General features: G+C 51.8%; 1 protein-coding gene across 6 annotated transcripts in view; it reads left to right on the forward strand.

Annotated features, from left to right (window-relative positions):
* The first annotated feature begins 6296 nt into the window (after window positions 1–6296).
* Window positions 6297–13178, forward strand: part of ZC3H18 (zinc finger CCCH-type containing 18) — a 53856-nt gene continuing 46974 nt past the window's right edge. For 2 of the 6 annotated variants that reach the window (XM_045533793.1, XM_045533794.1), the window contains exon 1: window positions 6329–6500. The gene's annotated coding sequence lies outside the window, so the exon portion shown is untranslated. Of the gene's footprint in view, window positions 6501–8678; window positions 8810–9246; window positions 13113–13178 lie in introns of those variants that run through there. The other 4 variants (XM_045533790.1, XM_045533791.1, XM_045533789.1 and 1 more) reach the window with 4 other exon arrangements.

A 13178-nucleotide genomic window follows, 5' to 3' on the forward strand; every position in this document is an offset into this window, starting at 1 on the left:
CCTGCTTGAGTCAAAGCTTCAAGCGTGTCCATCCCTGAGACAGTGCACACTGCACCCATTAGGCGTGAATATACCCATCCCTCCTCCCCTCCACCTGCCCGACACCCGATGAATGTTACTACTATATGTGCACTTAAGTGTTGGTCAGTTAATAGCAATTTGATGGTGAGCGCATGTGGTGCTTGTGTTTCCATTCTTGGGAAACTTCACTCAGCAGAACGGCCTCCAGCTCCATCCAGGATGGTACAAGGGGTGCTAGTTCACCACTGTTTTTTGTGGCTGACGAGAACTCCACGGTATACATGTACCACATTTTATTAATCCACTCATGGATTGATGGCACTTGGGTTGTTTCCACATCTTTGCGATTGTGAATTGTGCTGCTACAAACCTTCGAGTGCAGATGTCTTTTTCACAGAATGTCTTTTGTTCCTCTGGGTAGATAGATGCCCAGTAGTGAGATTCTGAGAATTCTTATCTGTCATCGATTCTGAGAAATCCTCAGTCATCTTGTGTGAATGGGGCCGCGCCCCCATCTCTCCCTCCGGGACTGCTCAGACTCAGCCTCCCGCCTTCTCTGCTCTGTGCCTCTTAGATCCCCTTTCAAACTGTCCCCTCCTCTCTGCTGGGTCACTTCTCATCTATTTCCTGGTCAACAAACGCCCTCTTCATCTGCGTGTTATCTGTTGTTTGGTCTGTCAGTGGATATTTCTGATGGAATGTTTTTCATTTCTAAAATTGAAAAGGCAAATTTTGATGATGTTGCTGATGGTGATGATGATGGTGATGATGATGCTGGTGGTGATGGCCATGGTGATGATGATGGTGACGATGTTGCTGATAGTGATGGTGGTGACAATGATGATGGCCATGATGATGGCAGTGTGATGATGATGATGGTGATGATGGTGATGATGTTAGTGGTGATGACGACGATGATGATGATGATGGTGGTGATGATGGTGATGATGATGGAGATGATGATGGTGGTGATGATGGTGATGATGGTGATGATGATGGAGATGATGATGGTGGTGATGATGGTGATGATGGTGATGATGATGGAGATGATGATGGTGGTGATGATGGTGATGATGGTGATGATGATGGAGATGATGATGGTGGTGATGATGTTAGTGATGACAGTGATGATGAGATAATGATGATGATGATGGTGGTGATGACGGTGATGATGAAGGTGATGATGGTGATGATGGTGGTGATGATGGTGATGACGGTGATGATGAAGGTGATGATGATGATGGTGGTGGTGATGATGGTGATGATGTTACTGATGACAGTGATGATGATGATAATGAAAATGATGATGGTAGTGATGATGATGATGGTGATGATGATGGTGATGACGGTGATGATGAAGGTGATGATGGTGATGATGGTGGTGATGATGGTGAGAAGAATAATTAAAACTACCAAACACTAACCACTGTGGCCTGCACTTGTGGTTTCACGCACATACGTCTGGCGAGTCTGTTCGTGCCCCGCAGTCGCTGGGACTGAGCTCGGAGTGTGCCCGGCACAGCCCTCCCTCCCCTTAGGGGTCCAAAGGCCACATCCCAACGTGGCCTAAGCCCCGCCCACGCCCTGTCCACGCCTTAGCCCCGCCCCAGCCCCGCCCCTGGACTGGCCCCGGCTCCGCCTTCCTTTCAGCCACGCCCCCGCTCCAGCCACGCCCCGCCCCTGCGCCCCGCCCCCGACCAGACCTGAGAGCGGCGCGGGCCGGGCTGGCGCCGTCTGGCGGCCGTTGGGGGAACAACCACCCCCGCAATAATTTATCCACAATATCCAGCATCAGATAGAAATTTACAGGTGCCTTAGTCTGTTTTCTGTTGCTGTGACTCGTACCCGAGACTGGGTAATTGATAGGACAGAGCTTCATGTCCTGCAGTTCGTGAAGCTGGGACGTCCACTATCAGGGCGCCGGCCGTCCCGTCGGGCGAGGGCCCCACTGTGTCATTGCATGGCAGAGGGCGTCACATGTTGAAACGGCAAGAGTGTGGCAGTTCGGGTCTGAACTCCTCCCGTTGTAAATCCACCAGTCCCAGCGTGGGGACCCTGCCCTGATCTCCTTAGCTAATCCTGATTATCCCCCAGACTCCACCTCCCAATCCATTAACATAAATGAATTTGAATATTGTTTCTAATACATGAAATCTGGAAGACACATTGAAGCCATAGCACAGTCATGCTTTTGTTTGTTTGTTTTAGAGACAGGGTCTTGCTTTGTCGCCCAGGCTGGAGTTCAGTGGTGTCACCGCAGCTCACTGCAGCCTCCAACTCCTGGGCTCAAATGATCCTCCCACCTTAGCCTCCCAAAGTGCTGAGATTACAGGTGTGAGCCACCACACCCAGCCAAGGCTTGCCACTAAAAGGGACCCAATTAGCCAGGCATGGTGGTGCACACCTGCAGTCCCAGCTACTTGGGAGGCTGAGTCGGGAGGATCGCTTGAACCCAGGAGTTCGAGGCCACAGTGCGCTATGATGGCACTGTGAACAGCCACTGCACTATAGCCTGGGAAACAAGGAAAGACTTCATCTCTACAAAGAAAAAAATAGATTGAAAAAGGGACCAAATCACTGGAAACCAAGAGAAAGACATTGAATAGCAACAGAGCAAAGGTGAGTCAGGTTTTGGAGTTATCAGATAGGGCCTTTAAAATCACCAACATGCTGCTTTCTTCATGCCACTCTCCCGCTCAAGAGTCTGCCATGGCTCCCCCTTGCTCTTCAATGGGGCAGTTCCTGCCCTTTTTGGAAGTGGCTTTGCTCAGTGGAAAGTGCAGAGGAGCTGAGAAACCTGGGCTTCAGCATGGGCTCTGTGGCTAAGCCAGGGTGTGGCCTCAGCCTCCTCTGCAAATAGGGGAATTGGAAGACATTTCTCCCTCCCACTCTGGAATCCTGGCCTGTGTGGCCAAGGGACGGGTACTTGCCACAGGGTCATGGCGGGCGGTAGACTGCACGGCTGTACACTTCGTGAAAACTCATGTAACTGTACACTTACAAGTACATTTTATCAAATGTAACACAGACCCCATTTCTTCTGGGAGTGCACAGAGGAGTAGAACAGGCAGGTTCAGGCTGCACCTGTGTTCAGTGCTAGCGAAGACTCTCACACAGGTTTCTAAAGTGGTCACACCATTTACACCCCCAGCAGCAGCATCGTGTGAGGTCAGTGGCGTTTCGTCCTTGCCAAAAGTGCTCCTGGCCTTAATCTTATGTACGTACCCTGTTCTGCCACTTGCCTTTTGTGTTCAACATTATTTATAAACAACCACATGAATATTATATCTATATATGTATATAGCTGGAGTTCTGGTATTATAAACTACAATATTATAAATATACATTACTATTACATTACATCTATTATTATTAGAATATCATAATATATTACAATCATCTATTGGTAAGTATTTGGGTCATGTTCAGGTGTTTTTCCTTTGTTACTTCAGTTACTACTAAAAGATCTTCTACGAATAGCCTCGTCCGTGTCTCTTGGTGCCCACGGCAAGACATGCCCAGCCCAACGGTGCTCACATGCCATCGCGCACCAGCACCCCACAGGGGGCTGTTAAAGCACAGGCAGCCGCACCCCTCCCGGAGGTCCCCGAGCATCTGTCCGGGGCAGCCTGGGAACCCGCATTCTTGCCGGATGCCCAGGCGATGCTGAGAATGGGGTCCAGGGTCCTACGGTGAGAACTCCTGTCTAGGGTAGAATTTCTAGTCACAGGACACTTTTCTCAACGAAGCCACATTATTTTGCAAAGGGACTGCGACCCAACATAGTTAACCACATCTTTTGTTAAATTCAGATTCAGCGTTTGCTGATTATAGCCGTGCAAAATCCGCTGCAGTGGGTGGCGTGGTCTGTGACTGTGGTCGGTAACGTCCGTGCCGGCTTGCTGTCCTCAACTGGCCAAAAGGCACCTGCCAGATGGGACCGCGTCTGTTGGCACATGGAATGTGGGGGATGGGCCAGCCAGTGTCCCAGTGACCGCTGGTAATGCGACCCCCGGTGACTAGGGCTGAATGAAACAGACGTTCACATCTGCTACCTAACAACAAGCATGATGTGATCTGGACAAACGTTCAGTGCATCACACGATGCTTCGGTTTTGCGGTCCGACTGGCTGGGGTGAACCCCCAGCGCTGTGACTGTCCAGCTTCTATTTCCCCAGCTGTAAACCGGCTTCTCAGGGATCTTATGGGAGCCCCTGGGCACAGGGCCTGCCTTGAATGAAGAAGGCTGCAGAGATGCCGGACAGGCTTCTGTGTTGGTCACCTCGCTGCCCCGTCCCTCTGTAGTGGAGGGAGGCAGCAGCGTGAACAGCCCCATTTTGCACAGCAGGAAAGCTGAGGGCCAGGAGGACCCTCCCTGCACCCTCACACGGGGGCTTCTGGCTCACAGCTCGGGGGTGTGAGCCGCTGGCATTTGGATTTACAGAGACCTGGGTTCCTTCTCAGTGCCCCCACCCCCATACACCCTCCAACTGTCCCCAACCTCCCTCTAGATCTCAGCCCAGTGGTGGGACCTGCCCTGAGGGTGCACTGTGGGCCCACACAGGTGGCACCAAACCCAGCCTCGCCCCAGGGTGTTGGGAGGGCTCTGGGAGGAGGATCTGGTGTGACCCGGGCACAGGAGAAAGGTGGGAAGCGTGTTCCAGGCAGCTGGAATGGCCTGTGCAAAGACCTGGGGCAGAGCACACATGGAGCAAGCGGAGGGCAGGAGAGCCAGGGTCTCAAGCTGAAGTGGGGAGGTCAGGACCAACCTGAGGTTTAGGAAGGAGGCTCTCTGGCCACCTGAGGGGGTGTGGTAGGAGCAGGGAGGTGAGGGGGCTGCAGTGTTGGTCCTGGCAGGTGGCGATGGTGGCTGGGACCAGGGTGGGGGATGGAGGAGGGGGACAATGGAGATTTATTTGGGAGGCAGACTCCTCCCACCTCCCCTCCTCTCCTATCTCCTTTTTTAAAAAAAGAATATTTTGGTCGGGTGCAGTGGCTCACACCTATAATCCCAGCACTCTAGGAGGTGGAAGCCAGAGCATCACTTGAGCTTAGGATTTTGAGACCAGCCTCAGCAAGAGCGAGATCCTGTCTTTACCCAAAACAGAAAAATTGGCCGGGTGTGGTGGTGCAAGCCTGTAGTCCCAGCGACTGGGGAGGCTGAGGCAGGAGAATCACTTGAGCCCAGGAGTTTGAGGTTGCTGTGAGCTAGGCTGACGCCACTGCACTCCAGCCCAGGTGACAGAGCAACACGCTGTCTCAAAAAAATATATATGTATTTTTTTAAAAATCAGCTTTATTGAGGTAATTTACATACCGTAAAATTTACCCTTTTAAAGTGTACAGTTAGTGGTTTTTAGTGTATTCACGAAGCTGTGCGACCATTCCCTAATCCCAGAATGTATCGGTCACCCCCACGAGAGTCCCAGAACCTCCTAAGCTATCACTCCGGTTTCCTCCCCCCAGGCCGCGGCAACCAGAACCGACCCTGTCCAGCTGGGCCGCAGGGGCCACGCGGGCCGCCTCACGGATGCCCGTGGCTCGCACAGACACGACGTCCCCGCTGCTCCGGGGCCGGAGGTGCGGACCAGGCGCTGCCGCGGGTCTGGCGGGGGCTCGCCCTGGTTTGCAGACTCGGCCCACCCTCCGGCTTCATTTAGCCCAATTATCCGCTCAAGGCCCGTCTCCCAAGGCAGCCGGCCGGGCCGGCCCTCGCGTCGCACTGGGGACACGGGACTCCGCAGCTGCGACCAGGCCCCCGGCGTGCCCCCGGCCTGCAGCGCCCAGAACCTTCCCGGCGGCGGGCCCCTCCGTCCTCGTCCGTCCGCGGGTCCGACGTCTCGTCCGGCCCCGGGGCGCGAGGCTCGACCCCCTGCAGCGCACCCGTCGCGGCCCGCGTGGACGCGAGTCCCGGCCAGGCGTCTACACTCGTGGCCGAAAGCGCGGATCTCGGCCGGCCCCGGCGCCGGGCACGTGGCACTAGCACCCCGGAGTCGCCCCGACGAAAATGCTTCAAACCCCGCAGTTTCGAGACCCGCCCCCGCCGTCGCCCAGCCCCGCGCCCCTCGCGTCCCGCCCGACACCCCGCACGCGGTCCGGAGCGCGCGGGGAGCCCAGTGCGCAGGCGCGTGCCCGGAGCCCCGCCCACCGAGGGAGGGCGCTCTCTGCGCCTGCGCCGTGGCGAGGTTTGGCGGGCGCGCGCCGCGGGCGCGGGGCCGCGCGGAGGCCGGAAGGAAGCGGAGCGGAGCGGAGCGGAGCGGAGGGCGGGGCGAGCGAGGGAAGCCCGCCGGCCGCAGGACGACCGTCGCGACCTGATGACGTCGCACAATGGCCGGCCCCCGCGGGTAGTGGAGCCCGTTTGTTCCGCCCGCGTCGCGCTTGGAGCCGGAGCCCGTAAGGAGCGGAAGGGCCGAGGGACGTCTTCTCCGCGCCGCCCCGACTCCAGCGGAGCCGTGGCCCCTCCCCGCCCTCGCGCTGAGGTGAGCGGGGCCGGGCGGGCGGCGGGAGGCCGGGCGGGCGGCGGCGGGGAGGAGGAGGCCGCCTCGGCGGCGGCGGCGGGAGCGAGGCCCGGGAGCCCGGCGCGACTCCGGCCGTGCACGGCCCGGGCCGAAGCGTGGCTCCCGGGCCCGGGAAGGGGGACGCTGAGACAGGCGCGGCCCCGCGTTCCGCCCGCGCGATCCCGGCCCCGGGCCCTCGGGCGCCCTCGGCGGCCCAGCTCCTCGCGCCCCGCGGCGGAGTTTATTTCCCTGAAGCTGTCATTTCTCTTCCGGGCCACTCGTGCGGCACATGTTCGCCGCCCGCAAAGGGGGGTGAGAGGCACGCAGGTTCGCCTCCGAGTAGGCCAGCCCCGACTGTTGATGGGCTCTTCGGGGAACTTTGAGCTCTTTGGGGACTCCTGGAACTTGGTCCCGCCGCTTCAAAGTGTGCGCAGGTTGTCTTACTGACTACCCCCAGACGCGCGCCAGCGACTTAGCAATATGTAACTTCCTTGCACTCTCTGATTAGAAGCTCAGAGGGTGCCGGGTCCTTAATACAAGCTAACTGCCGGTACGGTGCTGGAAAAACCTAAGACTTCAAGACTTAGAATATTGCTTCTACTAAAAATTAAGTTTTCCTGAATATGACCGCTGAGTTTGCTAGGCAGAGTGGTTGATCGTTTTAGATGAGATTTGTTTAGCAAACTGATTTGCAAGAGTAGATCATTCTTCAGACCATTTGAGGAAAAAAAACGAAGAGGTTGTTTGGCATCGGAAGTACTGTTTGGGGTGCAGCAAGGCTCTCATCCTTTCTCCTTTGAGACTCGCCTCTGTCCTGTTGCTGTGGAGTGGTCCTTTCCCAGGGCTGTAGTTGAGTATCTCAGGGTGAGCCTGGACAGAGGCAGATTCCCACTTCCCAGCCCTGGGAGGAGAGTCTTTGCCCGGTCATTTTACTATTTTAGCACAGTGGGAAGCGCAGCCAGGTCTGGAACCAGTCAAATGTGTCCCAAAGCCAGGAACTCCTTTCCCGCTTTAGGTGGGAAATGCTCAAACATTGTAAGAAAGCTTTGTGGAATCACTCCAGAAAGCAAACAGGTAAGCTGTGGCCTTGCTCATGTTGAAAGAGGTTTTGTATTTTATCACAGCTACGGATCACCTGAAGGTGAGTACTTTCTCATTGAGCAGGGTTTTTTTGGCGGTCAAACTTAGCCAGTTTGCGGGTAGGGTCTGTCACCAACCCTGACATCCTTTAGATACTGTAAGCCCATGGAGTTGTGAACGAGAGTTTTAGCCAGACATATCAAAGCTTAGACATTCAAATAAGGCCCGGTCTGTTAAAAGTAATTGACCCAAAATGTTATGCTTGTGTTTCATTGTTGTTCCTTTGCGAAAACTTCTTTAGAACTCCTGTTTTGGTAGTAAAAATGTAAGCTGTATGAGAAGATCAGTCTCATTCAATAGCCACACCCCATGTTTGGCCAAAAGTTATCTTACCTGGCTTGATAATTCACCTCGCTTACCAGATGAGACTCTGATTGACTTGCAGCAGTTTCTCAAAGGGACCCACCTTGAGAGGAGGAAGATTTGCCACCACTGAGCACCAGGAAAGTGTTCTGCAGGCTCTGAAGAGCACTCAAAAAGAGAAGGCCCCAAAATGCTGTGTGCTTCAGCAGCGCCGCTGGAATCAGTGTGCAGCCTCCCAGGGTGAATGCTGGGAAGGGAGATAGCACCTGTTCCCTGTCTGAATTGTGCTGTCGCCTTTTACAAATTAGGCGCTTGATTTAAATTTTTTTCTAGTATGTTCATCAAGGTAGTTCACCAGGTAACAAGATTTTGTCATGTATTCAATAAGCATTTATCGAAGATTGTCTGGCAAATGCAGTAGGCAACAGAATCACAACGATGAACACTTGTTATTTCATTCCCTGGGAAAGTTCCCCATCTTGTGGATCAGAGGATTCAGGATTTAGCTCTGAATCTTGCTGAGAGTCCTCGATTACAGGGTGATTCTGTAAGAAAACCAAACTGAGCAAAAATTGTAAACTTGGGAGTCATTTAGGACTTGACCATAGGACCCTCCATGTCATTGCTAACACTTACTAGGCCACATGTGTCCCTCCCTTGCTCCTGGCGTAGAGCACACACTCAGATATGTGCCAAACTGAGTTAATTTCAAAACAGGACGCTGATGCCCGGAGAGACAGTTAACCTGGCCAGAGCAGGGCCTGAAACTCAAGCTGCCTCCTGATTCCCAGTGATGTTCCTTCTCTTCTGTGCCACAAGGTGTGACTCAAGTTGCTTCTGATAAACAGGTAGATTCATTGGCATGTTTTTCTCCGAAAGGTGTTCACCTGTGTGTACCCTCTGACAGTAAAAAAAAAAAAATCCCAGGAGGTCCCATGGGAAAAAAGACAATGTGACTCGTTTCAGGAAGCGAGTCAGAGCCTCGTAAGGGTGACTGTGTCCTAGTGTGCCTAGGGAAGCCCCTGTTCGTGCCTGTTGTAATTGACTTTTGTTTATTTAGAGACAGGGTCTCACTGTTGTCCAGACTGGAGTGCAGTGGTGCGATCATAGCTCGCTGCAGCCTTGAAATCCTCGGCTCAAGTGACCCTCCCACCTCAGCCACCTGAGCAGCTGGGACTACATGCACATGTCACCACACCCAGCTAATTTAAAAAATTTTTTTAGAAGCAGGGTCTCACTATGTTGCCCAGGCTGGTCTCAAATTCCTGGGTTCAAGTGATCCTCCCAAAGTGCTAGGATTACAGGCGTGTACCACTGTGCCCAGCCTGTAATTGTTAATGGTGCCCCCTTTCAGTCTCAGAAATGTCCCAGTTTAGACAATAAATCATGTGGTAACTGTGCTACTAAGTGCCAGCCCTTCGGTGAGCTCAGGGAACAAAGAAGTGAGTCTGAGCACTCACACTTGGGTGCTCTGTGGGTAGCGGGGGTCTCCCAACATGGTTGTGACCCAGTGTGGTAAGTATGGATATGGAATAGAATCATGTATAATTACTGAAGTCAGAGTTCTTAATGTCAAGACCTTGGGTGGACGTTGAGAGGTTTTGAACTCCCTGAAGTGGAAGATAAGTTGCGTGTGTCCAGGCTTCTCTAGGGAGAGGAGCCATAGCCTTCATCAGACTCTCAGAGCAGCCATGATTCTCAGAAGTCCCCACTGACACTGACACGGAGAGTGAGCTGCCTTGGGTGGGCATCAGGTACTCTCGGGCCATTCTCTTGAGGCAGAAAGAGTGATTTTGCAGCCTTGGATGTTGAAGTAATTTCCTAAGTCAAACTGCAGAGGGCGAGCAGGCCCGGTGAGTACTTCTTAAAACTATTTTACATCGCAATACATCGACCTCTTGGGGTTTTAATTTTCGTCAGCATTTCCTGTGGTCTCAGTCTAAAGGTGGTGTTTCTTTTGGGGGGGTTTCTTTTATTGGATTCATGTCTAATTTAAGTATCTAATCTTTGAACTTTAGACAAGTTTAAAATCGTAAAATAAATGACTGATGTCACCAGTTGGATCTTCACATGGTCAGTCATCATTGTTTTTTAGCTAGGAGTCTTTATATTAATCGATCAGACAGTCACTTGTCCATCTTTATGAAAATGTGTGTATTTGCTTCTCAGAGGGCCGAGATGGGAGTATAGATGGATCAGCACAAAACTTAAAAAAAAAAGAAAGATGGCAAAATCTAGTTAACGGAAATCCCCAATTTATGCACGGGGTATGTTCCAAAAAAGAATTTATAAAATCCGTTTGGAACTTGGGTCCCTCTTTCCTACAGAGCAGTGGCTAATGGTAGGGGTTGGCTCCCAGACACTACCTCCATTCCTAGTCCAGGGCTGTGCTAGTGCCTGCACCTGGACAGCAGGTCTGCGCTGCAGCCGCCATGTGGCCCCGGTTTCCTTATCTAGAAATGGGGACCAGCACTTATTTTGAAGGCTGATGTGAGAATTCAGAATGATGTGAGGGTGTAAGTTAGGTGCCTGGCAGTAGTCTGTCAGCGGGCGGTGGCTGGCTGTTGGTTTGACTGCATTGCTTTCATAAGGTAGTCTTATATTAAGTGGATTCTCAGGTGTCTGTGAGTGAAACAATGAATAAATCACTCCCAAGTGCTTCAGGAAACTGGGACTGACTCTGACAGCAGTGACAGGGATGTGGTGGTGATAAATTGGAGATGACGTCTACTTGTCTTCACGGTAATTCAGCATAAGTTAAAACGTGTCGTGCATGTTCCAGGCACATTATCAGGGGGTATCTCTTCAAGTCATTGTGACAGTCTCATAAAGTGAGACTGTCCCCATGTTTCAGATGAAGAAGCTGAGGTCTGGCAAGTTCACATAATGAGCGAACCCAAGGTCCTAACCCTCGGGAGCAGCAGACCTGGGATCCAGGCTGTAATGCAGAGCCCAAACTGTGCTCCCCGTGTGTCCCGTGAGGAACACAGTGCACTAAAAGGCGCCTTCCTGCTGTTAACGGGGCCGCTTCTTGCATTAGTGCAGATAATTGAAGTTAGGAACTCTTTTATTTCTTTAGGATTTCATTTCAAGTTTGCCGAAATATAAAAAACAATTTTCTTGGGCATAATCTTGGCAATGAAACCAAAGTACAAACCGGTTTGCACCTGGGCCCTAGAGAAAGGGCTGATCCCAGGCTAGGAGAGTCTGTGCAAAGCATTGCTTAGTGCAGGATAGTATGTGGCAAAGCAGTGGCGGTCTGGCTGTGTTTTCTGCAGAGTATCAGTAGTGTGATTTTTTAATATTTTAATAGTTTGAAGAGACATTTAGTTTCGGGTTGATTTAAGAGATAACTTTGTTTCTGAGGTTGCTATTAGATTATAAAGTATGAGAATCTGAGTTTATCAGGTTATAACATTTAGTAACCAGTTCAGCATGACCACATGCTACTGGGTAACAGATGCTACACTTAGGCAGCTGGGGAGATGAAAAGTCCCTGCCCTTCTACGGACAAGCTTTTAAGATATACAGTGTAATAAAAACTGTACAAAGACAGATACAGGGTGTTATTAATATCACTAAGTACAGGTGGGAGGGGATTGCTAGTTTGCGACTCACCACCTGACTTTGCTGTAACACCCCACACACTAGAGGCCTCAGCAGGGGGCCGCTGTCCACTGTGTGGCCCCTGCAGCTGCTTGCAGCTCGGGAACCTGCGGAGTAGCCGCCTCCAGTCCCCACTTTGCATTTCGGGACTGACTGTTCAGTGATTCCTGCTAGTGGCCCTACCTTTGGGTACTGACCGGCAGTGTAGGTAGACCGAAAAGTGAACAGTTTTCAAAACTGTCCACTTTTAAGTGACTTAGAATGGATTGGTTGGTTTGTAAATGTGTATTATTGCTAACCATTTTGTTTTTATAAAGTGATGGATTTTAAGTGATTTATCCTAATGTATGTGCAATTTTAATTTCCATTAACAGCAAAAAAGAAAGATGTTTAACTGTAGGTTCAGATACCAACGCGTGATACTATGTATCTTTAAACAGGTTGTCCTTTTAAAAGTATAAATTTAAAAGATACATACCTTTATCTTTACTATATGTAATTATATAAGTAATTGATATACGCAAAAAATGCCAGTGTGCAATGCATGACTTGCTGCCTCTAAGCCCGTAGTTATCTTGGGATGAATAAACCATTTCCAGATCTTGCTGAGATACCAAGTGGCGTGACTGGGACGTATGCTATTTGAAATAAAAAATGCTAAACAGCCTCAGAGGATGAAGACTCCAGTGAACACAGACCCCACTGCTGCTCCTGCTGCTCCACCCCAACTTGGCCGGGCCGCCTGCTCCGGGTGGGTGCAGTGGGCGGGTCTGCCGCACACCACTGGGGTTGGCGCTTGCTCGTGCCCCGCCTTGTGTGATCCCCTTTAGAACAGAGGGAGCAGTGCCCTGTCTTGAGTTTCCGAGGTGGGAAAACAAGAAAATATTCACTGTATAATTAAATCTGGCTTAGTAAAAATAGAAATAAAGTCTTCTACAGCAACACTGTCTTTTACATAAGCACACTACTTGGATGTGTAAAATTTTCTGCCAGTGTTCTTTTCCACAACAAATCCCCGTGCGGGGTTTGGTGTGAGAGTCACTGGACACACGGATGCTGCCTCTGGGCACCACTGGCGGCCCCGGGTCTGTGTCTGCCGAGAGCAGCCGGGGAGCCCTGGCGGGCGGCTGGAGGCCCTGCTCCGAGAAGTGCGCTTGGCGTCAGGAAAGGGCTCCTCACCTGGGCCCTGCCGACGGCTGGCCCGGCATCCTTAGGATGACTCCAGGAAAATGGTCACACGTTGGCTTCAATTTTGCTATTTCCTTCCATAATGCAAATTATCCTGAATTTCAGAAGTAAATATTCTTAAGAATCACACATTTTTTGCAATCCATATCTTACTGCTCACTTTCTGTTACCTTGTGTGGGCTGCCCGTGAGAGGGGAAGGGGTATGCGGGCCCCGTCTCATTCTGCCAGATCACTGAAAACAGGAGCCACCTAACACCCAGCTCAGTTGCGCAGAATCCGACCCTGTGCCGTGGAGCTGCGGGCTGTCTTCCTCTGCAGAGCGCTGTGTGCACCCGGAGGTCCTGCTTCTCCGTCAGGTCAGGAAGGAGCGTGGGCCAGGAAGGTCCGGAAAGGGTTGACTCGCCATTTTGCTAAATGCTGTG

This window comes from Lemur catta, chromosome 20 (assembly GCF_020740605.2).
Source record: "Lemur catta isolate mLemCat1 chromosome 20, mLemCat1.pri, whole genome shotgun sequence".
NCBI lineage: Eukaryota > Metazoa > Chordata > Mammalia > Primates > Lemuridae > Lemur > Lemur catta.